At 35.5% G+C, this 13,162-nt stretch overlaps 1 long non-coding RNA gene across 7 annotated transcripts; it reads right to left on the reverse strand.

The window, feature by feature from the left end:
* Window positions 1-7,733: 7,733 nt before the first annotated feature.
* Window positions 7,734-10,854, reverse strand: LOC145110811 (uncharacterized). 7 transcript variants are annotated; one of them, XR_013710063.1, is made up of 5 exons: window positions 10,671-10,854; window positions 10,014-10,121; window positions 9,278-9,379; window positions 9,120-9,191; window positions 7,734-9,012 (listed from the first exon to the last, which is right to left on the reverse strand). It is a non-coding gene; the product is annotated as an uncharacterized LOC145110811 (long non-coding RNA). The 7 variants fall into 7 exon arrangements; XR_013710060.1 differs by having other exon boundaries at window positions 10,561-10,854; XR_013710061.1 differs by having other exon boundaries at window positions 7,734-8,518; window positions 8,859-9,012; window positions 10,014-10,854.
* Between the last annotated feature and the right edge of the window lie 2,308 nt (window positions 10,855-13,162).

A 13,162-nucleotide genomic window follows, 5' to 3' on the forward strand; every position in this document is an offset into this window, starting at 1 on the left:
TTTCCAATATTGTTGTCAGTGGAATCATATAAGCAACAATTTTCCACAAATGCCATTGTAAGGATACTTCAAATAAACAAAATTAAACAATTTTCTTTTATTTTAAAACTTTGCGGAAAAACTTATCCTTACAATCCACATGGAAAATTGTTTTTATCTATTCCTTAGCAATATATCATAACTTCTTAAGCAACTGCTCAAAATTCTGATGCGATCGAAATCCACCTTCGCGATCAGAATCAGCATATACTTCCTTTAAGATTTCTCTCTATTCTTTGATTCTTAAAACATCAACATGTGACCCGGTCACATCATGTAATGAGGATCTCAGAATAGAACTTAACAGAGTTAGATAATGAGCTCTACCTGATGTAGAGTCAAACTTATTGACTTTAACATCCTTAGGTAAATTTGGCAGCTTTGCAATCAACGCCCCTTCCTTTGGCAAAATAAACATATGGACCCTTTGGTAATGGGACTATCTCAGACTTAGCCTTTCTCTTTACCATTTGGTCAACCGGGTTGACTATGGCCAATCCCTTTCCATTGGGAAGAGAATGCTTTTTCTGGATTTCCAGTGTCACCATTGTCACTGTCCATAAAGTTTTTGGGAAGTTGATCTTCTAATCAAATTTGCTTTACTATCGTTCCAAATCATTGATGATTCAGCAGCACCAAGCAAATAGATATGATCATTAAGGTTCATGTCATAGTCTGTTTCATAGTAGTCCCAAAGGAACTCACTATGTGACTTAGAAAGTGATTGAACATCCAACTTTCTCAAGACTTTGACACCCAACTATGTGACTTCATCTCTAAGATGTGATCACACATAGACCTTGCTTGCCATTAGGGCTTGAGTGACCTTGAACTTGTGGGTTAGGGAGAATAATTGGAGGAGGTGGAGGAAGAGAAGTATGACTTCCATGAGCCAAACTCGGGAAGTCATATTCATTAGGAAAGCTTGGTTTGGGAAGACCATTGTTGTCTAAAGCAGACATCAACAATGGGAGAAATTCACGTAAAGTTGATTTAAGTCCTTAATATAACACCCAATATGATATATTAAGGCTAGGACCCAACAAACTATTTTATAACATGGAAGAGGGATGTCGTAATCCAAGCTATAAAATATTTGAAGGTAGGTGAATGACGATTCACCAATTTCCACCAAGATAAACGAAATGTATTATTAGGTTTTAATTGGTTTTGAAACTCCTAGATTCTTTTGAGATTCATTGAACTTTTCAATGGCATGTTTCAATCTCGAGTGTGCCCTTCAGGTTTTGTGACTGGGATGCCGAGGATCACAAAACAAGGTGTGAAGTAACCATGCAAATATACTTGGTACCCTTAATATTTACCCCTCAATCGATGTGTCGGTTAACCACACACGCTCCAACGATACTATGATAAACATTAAGTTACCCTTTGCCTACCTTGTTAAGTCCAGGTTAGTGTGCCGGTTAACCACACACGCTCCACTAACAGCTTAAACAAAGTGCAAAGTGTAATTTCATGGATTAGCACCTTATTCACATTTTCCTAAGTAACTAAGATTGGGAATTTATAAGTGTTTAGTTACTTAGTATTTATCATTATACTTATAATGAAGGGAGAATTATAGTCCTTGTCCTACCTGTTCGGCTAACGACCTTCCACCGGTCAAGGAAGCGGTGAGTGAGAGTGGACACCCATTAAACTGCCATTTTATAGGCAGTAACCTTATACCCCCCTTATAGACCGACTTCGTGAATAAGGCCTACTAATGGTAAGACGACTTGCTCTTATACATATAATATATTAAACTTTAAATATTATAATAGTATAAGGGTGTATTTTAGACATTTAAAATACTTGGTGGTTTAATCTATTACTTAAACTAGACTTTTAATTTAATTAAACTCAAACCATATATTTATGGATTAATAATACTCTTTTAATTAAACGCTTTAATTAACTATTAATAAAGTCCATAAGAGTTAATTTGAACTATTCAACAAAACATCATAATTCCAATTATTAAACTCAAAATTAAAACCATTTAATTAATTGTTTAAGTTATGAACCCAAGAGTTTTAGAATTCAATTCTTTTTTTCATAAAAAACTTTTCTCAAATTCCAAAACTTGAGGGCAAGTTTTGTAATTCTTGAAAACCTTTGGATTCATAACTTATGGAATTAATGGTGTTTTATGATGAAACTTTCCATGTTCCATAACTTAAGAACAAGTTATGGAATTCTTTAAAACATTAACACCAAATTTTGTAACTCCATAAAACTTTGAATCAAATTTTTTTTTTTTTTAAAAAAAAACTTTCATATCCAGAACTTATGGAAGTTTCAAAAACCCTTAAGATCACAACTTTAAAAAAAACTTTTGAGCTCCAAAATTTTATGACAAAATATGTAACTCCTTAAAACATTTAGATTAAACTTTTAAAACTAATAAAATAATCATATCATTTTATCTTTTACTAAATTTGACCTAATTCAACTCATATAACAAATGATTCAAATTTTACAAATAATTTGTTTTTCACAAAACAAGTAATTATCTTAAAATTTGACAAACGTCATGTTTTTTTTCCTTTTTTTTTCAACTTGAAAATAAAACATTTGCATCAATATAACAGAAAACAACCAGGCTCTGATACCACTGTTGGGTTTTGAGCATTCTAACACTCCTATGGTGTACATGCAACCCTATAAACCTTGGATCTATGTTTTCTCTATTATACATGCAAATATTAACTATTCCAAGGTTTCATCCTAACTAGCATATTATGAAGCACCTATACTACAAAGTTTTAGTTAGATGACATACCTTTTGATGTAGCTTGATGTCTTCAAGCTTTAACAGCTTAGCCCCAATAGTGTGGAAGCCTCAAATGGAATCACAAATCACCAAAACACCTTGGAAGAACTTGAGAGAATATGTATGCACACTAAAATCGGCCCACTCTTATTTTCACACACTTGTTCCAATTTTGTGAGCCAAGGACCCCTTTATATATTATAGAGGATTAGGGTTACATCCATGTAAACCCTAATACCCATGACCTTTCATTTACATAGGATCCATGGGTTAAAAGCTCCATGGACCATCCATGAAAGCTTAGCCCAACCTAAATGAACTTGGCCCATTCCATATATATAAGAGTCCATATTTAATTAGTTCTTTTTGATCACTTAATTAATTCTAAATTAATTCTTGATCAATACTAATTAAATAATATGATTCCATATTCATATATTAGAACTTATAATATATTAATATAAATCATAAATATACTATTCTCAAAAGACTATCCATATAAATTGTGCCGGTGAAGTGCAACCCAAATTGACCATGCCGGGTCGGGTCAAGTACATACCAAATATAGTTATGGACTTAGACATTAATCCAACAAGCATCACAAAGACAACTAGCATACATACTACTATACTTAGCCAATTAGCATACAATGTGCCAGGAGCCACCTCCTGGTCTTTCATACATAATGCCTAGGGCTAACCCCCGGGTCTTCCTACAATAGATAAACCAAGTGGGTTGGCATTGGTGCCTTCGACCCATACAAACAGTGAAGAGACTCACCTCGGATGATGAAGCTTACTACAAAGATCCTTAGCTGCTGCCCTGACAACTCCTTGAGCTATCAATACCAAAATATCACCCAATTAGCAATTGGGTCCCAAACCATGATCCATAATCCTTACTTGGGGTGAAATGACTGTTTCACCCCCGACCCATCGAGGCCCAAACTATAAAACCCATGAAAGGCCATCAATGGCCCAATTTTCCAAATTGGGCCCAAACCTTTACATGTAAATACCCTTTAGAACCCATTCCGTACTTCATAACCCTCCAGGGGTCAACCTTGGACAAAGTCAATTCAAGGTCAAAGTCATCATCCAAGTCAAAGTCAAAGTCAACGCTCCAAGTTGACTCAACTCGTCGAGTTATTCCTTCAACTCGGCGAGTTCCCATAAACCACAGAATTGTGATACTACGAATCAAATCATCGAGTTCTCCTTAACTCGTCAAGTTATTTCCTTTTTAACAGAATCGGGACATACTCACATCAACTCGCCGAGTTCCTTCGTGAACTCGTCGAGTTCTTCAGTCTGTTTACTCCTTCTTAATGCATTAAGCCTTTATTCTTCAGATCTGAACCCAATACTCTAGATCTAGACTGGAAATACCTTTTGAGAAGGGTAAAGTTTCCAACTTTACGCATTAATCCCTTCGTAAAGAGAATAAGCTCAAACCCTAACCCAAAAAGGGCCAAGGTCTTAATTCAATACCACCTAAACTACAAAGTAGACCATGAGGTCGTAGATTTGGACCATAAGAACCAAAATATCACGTAAAGTTCCCAGCTTTCCCTACATGCATGGCCATTAGAAGCTTAAAAGGCCAAAATGATGGCTTAAAGGTTGCATGGGACTTCCATGTCCATAAAGTTGGCACCTTTATGCCATGAAAGTCCTTCAAGACTCTAGATCTGAAGTGCTTTCCATTTGGGACGTCCAACTCTCAAGGACCATATCATTTGGACCAAAAACAAGCAAAAGGTGCTAAGAAGGATATCTAATCAACTATTAGGCAAGTTTGAGACTTGATTACCCGAAAGTGACAAAAATGGAGTGAGGTTTCTGGATCTAGCAACTCTTCCTTGTTCCTTCAAACATTCCTTCCTTCCAAGAGCTTCAAACACCCACAAGAACACTCAAAATGGCTCACAATCACTCACAATAGCATTAGGGTTTCGAGATCTAGGGTTAGGACAGTGGAGGCTGGAAATGAGGCCAAACCCTAAAGCATAAGGTGTTTAAATAGGGTGCAAAATCTCGGATGTAGGGTTTCCCAAACCCCGTCCAACTCGTCGAGTTGGTCCTCTCCAACTCATCGAGTTGGTCTTTGCATTCCCATGTGCGTTGAGTGACGCATTTCTTCATCATCCGATCCAAATAACCAGATTCGATAAGTGCCCTCATCCTCTCTCAAGTTCTTCGCAACCAGAGATAGATTCTTAGACTTGGCTCTAAGTTTTTCAATCTTCATGGCATAATAGGCCTCGTCCTTGACTTTATCTTGCTTCTCCTCTCTCTTCTTAAGCATATAATCTCTTGCCAAATGGTTTTTACAATTGAAATAATTGCAATCATATCCTGAATCTCTAGTGAGTTTCTTCTCACCCTTCTTCTCTTTTTTCTTCTGTCCTAACTTCTCATCACCTTTGTGCTGAACATTAGAACTAGATGTTGAAGATGTTTTCTTGAATGAACTTTTTTTGAAATTATTGTTCATAGGCTTCTTCTAAAACTTTTTGACATTATTGTTTGAATAATAGGTCACTGTTTCATCGTCTGAATCCATTATCAAGCCTTTTTCACCAACATCTTATTCTTCATCTGAACAAACTTATTTAACATTTGTTTTTGAGACCAATGTCAAAGGACCACCAAAATTCATCTTGTCCTTATATCAACAATTTCTTTGACCTCATACTCATGAGCTTTGAGAATGTTGTAAAGATTTGACAAAGAGGAAGAGTCGAAGTTTTCATGCGTTTTGATCATCAAACAAATGTTCTTCCATTCTTTCCTTAAACCAAGAATAAAGATAATGTTGAACTCTAGAATAGTTCGAACCACATTATACCTTGAGCACTTGTAAATCAACTCATTGAAATGATCATAATATGATTCGATGGACTCCAACTCTTTTGGCTTAAAATCAGCCAACTCGGACAAACATTGAGTCACCGAACTCTTCTTTGTGCACTCATTTCCTTGAAATTTCTCCTGCGTATTACAGACCTCCTATGTTGTTTTGCATCCATTAATGTAATTGTAGACCATCGATTGTAAGGCTCCTCATACTTCACGAATACACCTTTTATTATTTGCTTATTTCTTCAAACGATCCACCGTCACATCTTCATTATGTGCTGAGTTCCCACTGCTTGAACAAGATGAGCTCGACATGGTCCTTTATCAATCGAGCGTCATAAATCTTCATCAATTCCTGTTAGATAAACTTCCTTACGATCTGCCCACTGATCATAATACTCTGGAAGTAACATTATAGTTTTCGTGGAAGAACCAAGGAGAGTTGCATAATTCATGATTGTATTCACATTCATGTTTTCCATCTATTTGTTTAGAAAATAATAAAAGATTAAATAAGAATGAAATCAGATTCAATTAATTGATTCTCAATTGTAGAATTGATAAATCACAGAGATCGCTCGAAGAACACATTTTCAAATGCAGAAAAAAGTTGAATCAGAAAGAGTGAATCAACATATGAAAACGAGAATGAAATTCCTCAAGCGATTTGACGATTCCCGCTTTGATACCACTTGATGAATCAAGAAATCAATCAAGTAACGATTACAATCAGGAAATATGAACAGGAGATGTATATAAGATCTAGTTTCGGCTCATATTATCTAAAAGGATGAAAAGGTACAAGTGTTTGAGATATGAGTGTGTAAAAGTTACAAATGAACTAAGCATCATCACTATTTGTAGTGCCCTTAATAGATACAAAAAGTATAGTAGGACTTCAACTATTAGAGTGTTACAAAATAATTGTGCCTACTAAAATACATAGATATATCGAAGGTGTGTAACCTTCGATATAGACAGTCATGTAATATTTCAACTACTACCATATAAAGACTTCGACAATTCGATACCATCACAACATTTTTAGACTCTACTGATAGTAGCAACACACATACATGGTTGAGATCATGTGTTTCATCTAAGAAATTATTAATTTAATTGATTAAGTTTTAATTTAGTGTCATTTCAGGATAACTCCTAGATGTTACGAGATTCTTTGGTAGGTATATTGTGCACACATTGACATACATAAAGTTGCTATCTCGTTCTACTTAATTGGGTTATCTGTTAATAAAATTTATGTAAGATTGTAGAAAAAAAGATGGTATTAGATGAGTCTGACAATCTGTTGCAGGTATCTCATGTGTTAAGAAAGAAAAATCAAGGTTTAATTAGGATTCTCGAAGAATGTGGGCAAAGTTTCCACCACAGGTTGAAGTGCTAATTTACTACAAAAAAAATGCCAATTAGTGACAAAAAAAAATGGTCACTAACAACAGAAGGAGTCGTCACTAAATGGTTTACGGACCAAACTTGGGGTCGTCACTATAGGTCCGTCACAAAACCTGATTATTGACCTAAATATAAAAGTTGTCACTAAATAGTAACTAAAGTATAATGGTAATTGAATCTGAGACGGCCCATTTCGTCACTAAATGTTGTCACTAATCAATGAAAGTCATCACTATTTTATCTAATCAGTGACCATAAAAAGTCGTCGCTGTCTTATACAATTAGTGACCATAGATAGTCATCACTGGCTTATCCAATTAGTGACCATAAAATCTCGTCACTGATTTATCCAACGATCGACCATAAAATTCCTCATTGATTTTTGTTTCGATTTTTGTATTTAACCCGCTTATATATATATATATATATATATATATATATATATATATATATATATATATATATATATATATCATGGAACTAGTCAATAGTAAACATAAATTGTTCTCAAATTTAAATAAACCCACACTATATATATATATATATATATATATATATATATATATATATATATATATATATATATATATATATATATATATCATGGAACTAGTCAATAGTAAACATAAATTGTTCTCAAATTTAAATAAACCCACACTATATAAATTGTTCTCAAATTAAAATAAACGAAAACTTGGGGGAAAATTATTTTCCGTAGGGCTCTATCTTAATTATTATGCAAACAAAGATCACCTAGTCAACAAAACATTAACACAACCTTCTAAAAAATTACACAAAAATAAAACCCAAAAAAAAAGATTTAACTCTTATAGTTTATTTTTCTACAATAATTGTCTTTGCATTCTCAATATCCTTTGAACAATGTTGATGAAATAGTATTGCAAAATATTAATCTATTACTCTTCAAATGAAACTTACATTAGCCAAAGCTGCCTCAGAGCCCTTATTCCATGCTTTACCACCTGCACGATTCAAGGCCTAGAAAAAAAAAATGTTTTACAACTTGTTTACGTATAATAAAAAGATAATAATTGGAAATGTGATAGTTACTCTAATTATTAAAATATAGTTTATCCATGTCTTCACAGGTCAAGACTCCAGATATGTAGGGAACACCTCTAACAATATAAAGTGAGTAAATCAGTTAAAGAAAATAGTACAAATGTGAGAAAAAAGAACATCAAACTATGATTGGTTTTTGGTAATATAAAGTTAAAAACATATTCATGTAAAAAAAAACTTAGTTATTAAATTTATCGAAATTAAATCATATCAATTAGAAGCATATACCAATTGAAAATGGAAGTATGAGAAACTTACTTCCATTTTTATCGGGCAAAAGGGGGTGTCCATAGTAGTATGTCCCCTGCTTGATGTAGCATCAATATCTGTGGACCCAGATGAACTGCAGGGGGATTAAAAATTCAATTTGTTGCTTTCTTAATATCACACTACTATACATATGAGATTAAGTGGATGGAATGGAATGATCATGGATTGGAATGCAATAAGCAAGCTAATGGAATGCATCATTTCATTGGTATGCTCAACCTTAATGAAAATTGCGATGCAATAATAAACATGTAGTGAAAGTATGTAGCTATTTCTTGAATCTGCAATGTTGTAAATAGAAAGGAATGAAAGTAGGATGCCATAATAAACAAGTAATGAAAGAATGTTGCTATTTCTAGGATTTACAATGTTGTACTAGAATTGGTAAATTGAAATAGAAGAGAAACATATACCTTTAGAATTGGTCCATTCCATTAAGCAAAACAATGGAATGAACCATTCCATTCCTTTTCCGATTTCATCGTACCAAACAATACCTTAAATCAACTTCACATTACCTATCTGCCAGAAGGAACTTTAGGTTCTCCCTATTCCATAGCCTTCTTTCTAACAAATCAAAATCAGATTTTCCATCCTCAAAAAGCATCAAGCTTAAAAAACAAAATTGAAATAATTGGTGTCCCACATGATAAAAAAAAATATTGGGTAATCACCTCAATTATGGCACCAAATTCTGAATAAAAGCTTTGATATCTCTTGCAAACACGCTACCCCAAAGAACCATCCTTCAAAAGCAAAGCATAATATCAAATTATCCACAATGTAATAATTTTGAGAAAGGTTCATGTAATGGGTAAAAATAGTAAAATACCCATGTTCGAAGATTAGAGACAATAGCGTAGTTCGATCTTTGCAATTCTAATAAGATAAATTGTTCTTGGATTTCATTCCAGGCAATGTATGATGAATTTATCTGCAATTTGGTGTGCCATTGTGTTAAAACCCTATTAAAAAACTTCATTCCAGGCTATAGAATCGCTTGAAGAAGAAATAGTGAAACTAATGTAAGATTCAACACACAAATGGGGCATTTAATCGAGTATCCAGCAGACAGAAGCTTGATCTACTGTAGAGCTTTCAATTTAGCAGTTTGTATGTGTTCACAATTGACATAGATATAGACTCCTGATTATAAGTTGAGGCAACTTTACTTACAATTGGATCAGGTGCATCACTTTGCTTGCATATTACCCAAGGAACGGTTGTATTAAAACATAAAGTAGTTTCTGCTGCCTATTTTACATATAGCTCTCCACCAATTTCATAGGCCCACTCAACGTCTCCATATTCATTCTTAACATGTTATATATGACAACATACTGAGAAATATACTTGCAAGGAGTTAATCATAAGCATATCTTTCGTATTCCCACATGCACTAGAGAGATAGAACTTAAAAAATGAACATTTATTCATATAGGTCTGTTAAGTCCTAAATAATTGTATAGATTTGATTGATGCCATTTACCTACTAAAAGACACTTAAAATGTATAGGATGAAAAACACTATGAAACTATAATTAACACTGTGTGTGGTAATGGAGTACCTGGTAAGGGACATTTGTGGTCCGAAATTGGATTCCAGGAATGAAGTGTAACCAAAGAGGGAATCCCCTAGTCGAGCAATCAAACATTCATACTTAAGGCAAGTAATCCTGGATCAATTCATTGAAAAAAGAAAATCAAACAAAGCTATTAAGAAACATCTACACCTCGACTCTATCAAATCAACAAAATTTACAGAATCCGGAAGATATATAACAGAAAATCACAAAAAAATCCAACATTCCTCAGAGACACACAGCAAATCGATCATAAAACCTCAAAACAAAACAGCGGGGAACAAATGCCACCACGATATCCCTCAATCGGAAACATAAAATAAAATTATAGAAAAATCGACTCCTTTCATAAGCGATTGCATATTTCTATGTGTTTTTGATTGTGTGTGTTCATATGTGCTTGTGTAAGTGTGTGATTGTGAATAGGAATCGGAATGGAATCGAGAACCAAAAAAGTAGGTAGAGGAGGATATCGTTCCTGACCAATCAATGAGGAAGAAGAGAATAGAGATTGAGGAAAGCATAAAATTACCTTCGACGTTTGGTAATGATGAACACAACATCAAATGCGGGTAATTAAGCTCGAATTGAAGTTTTTCGAGCCCTAATCACACCTTAATCAAAATTTGGGGAAGTGATTACCTAATCAAAATTTCAATTGGTAAAACTAGGGCTTCAAAATTTGGAGCACGGTACAAAAGTGAACGAAGGAGAAAGTGGTGATCTTCAATGCGGTACCAGCGCCGACGGAAGGCGGAAGTCGAGGTAACGATGGTGGCAGTGATCGATGTAGATTTTGAACAGAGGAAAGCGAGCGCGAGGTCTGTGTAGCATAAATACGTAATGGAGATGATAACCATATTTTGCGTTTATTTTATTAGAATTTAACCCTCAACTTATCGTACTTATGCTCTCACCCCTTCACCTTTTAATCATTTCCACTAAGACCCTTATTATTACTCCAAACCCCTTTGTACCAAATTACGAAATTACCCTAACAATAAATGGGTAAAAATCACTACTATGAAATAATCACACATCTATGTGATGACACATACATATCTACATGATGGCACATACTATCCAATATTTTTGATGTGAAAGTACCATAAAGCTGTTCAATTGAATAAACTATCCTCGTGGCCATTTACATAATGTGAGTTTATAATTCTCATTTTTGTTTTTAAATTTATTAGATTATCACCCACATTAAACACGGAGAACATATAAAAATACATATAAAGTTATAAAAAGTCAACACAATAAAAATACTAAGATAAAGTAAAATAAAAAATTAATATCATAAAACAAAATAAAATATGAGTTGACGATTAAAACTATAAATTAAAAAAAAAACAAAGTACTCAATCATAAACTAATATAAAATAGTAAATATCTTCATTAGAAATAACAATGGTTTTCAAATACAATTTTAAATCTACACAATCACATATTTCTACTTGGTATAGTCACTATCTCAAAATCTGAATGAAATGAAAATACTTCATAAGAACAATGTACCGGAACGACATACTCAATCGTATTTCCTTTGAAATAAAGGAGAATGTTTCAATAATCCCACCATTCGAGCCCTCGGGGGCTCCGCCCTACCCTGGTGTCCATTTGTGATCCTCAGAGTGGCTGGCGTTGGACCCTGCACCGGCTTAGCCGCAAACAATGGACACTAGGCCTTCACAAGGCCCACGTGATCACAATGATAACAAATCTTGGCACTCGGTATTAGGGCCGATTGGCGACAATCCCTCGTGAAGTGCCCCTCCTTGCCATATTTGTGGCATCCAGCAGATGATCGGCAAGCACCCTCATAAACCTTGCTGCACTTGCCACAAGTGTGGCCCCTCTGTGCCCGGACCTCGAATCAACAGGTTTGAACCGCTTTGTTGTAGGATGTGACTGAATAGGATCATGCCTGAACTCCTTCGTCTGAATCTTAATCTCAATCTCCCACATCCTTGCAGCACCCTGGAGCTCAGCGAGGGTAACATAACGCTAGGTGGACACAAACTGCTGAATAACCGTCTTGAGCATGCTCAAGTACCGAGTCATTTGAGTGCACTCAGACAAGCAAACTCGGGGTAGAAAAGAGCCCTGTCAGTAAACATCTTGGTGATCTTTGTCACCGTCTCAGTCGTCTGTCTCAGATCCTAGTACTCTAGAGCCAACCTTTCCCTCTCCACCAAGGGAACGTATCTCGATCGAAACATCTCCGAGAACCTCTCCCAAGTAATAGCAGCTCTCTGCTTAGGAGTGTAAGCATAAGTCACCAATCTCCACCAATCCTTCGCCCCCAACCGCAGCAGGTTCAGGGTGCACTTGACCTTCTGGTCAACAGGGCAGCAACATGTAAAGAAACAACCCTCCATATAAGACAATCACCTCATCGCCACACTCGGATCCCTGAGCCCCTCAAACTTTGGGGGCTTCATATTGTCGAAGTCCCGATACTGGAAAGATCTCTCTCCTAGAATCCCCGCCGCAGAAACAGTCGTGGTAGCTGCAATAACAGCAACGTCAAAAAGTGTAGTATAACGATCATCAAAGATCTCAATCATAGCGGTCTTGATAGACCCAACGTCTTCGGCATAGACCTCTGGACAACAGTAGCCACCTTATTGGCGATGATCTCCCGAATCTGATCATCTGTCAAACCTAGTCTATCCTGGCCACCCGCTCCAGATCCTAATCGTCTCGTCTCAACCATTCTAAAATTAAACCAAGACACATCAGAAAATCCATAATACCCATTGCTACAATCACAAGACGAGACTAAAACCTTGGGGTTTGTAACTTTGTTTCTACGTGTACGGGTCATGTGCTTTCAGTAGTGCGGGCCCATACCACCTTCCACGCCTACCCGTATTTTTCTCAAGGATCATCACAACAACCCACACAAATACAACAACTAGAATGCGTATACATCCTATTCTCACTCTTTTGAGAGTGGCTAAACATTCCTCATCTGGCCAGTTGCTCACACATAGACTCACCCATGAAAATTCCACCAACCATGTAGCACTCGCGTATGCTAATCATACATAACACTGGATCCTATAGACATTCGAATACTTGATTATACCCTAAGCCCACAACCAAAAAAGGAATAATAAATAAGG

This window comes from Lactuca virosa, chromosome 5 (assembly GCF_052849685.1).
Source record: "Lactuca virosa cultivar CGN04683 chromosome 5, Lactuca_virosa_CGN04683_v6, whole genome shotgun sequence".
NCBI lineage: Eukaryota > Viridiplantae > Streptophyta > Magnoliopsida > Asterales > Asteraceae > Lactuca > Lactuca virosa.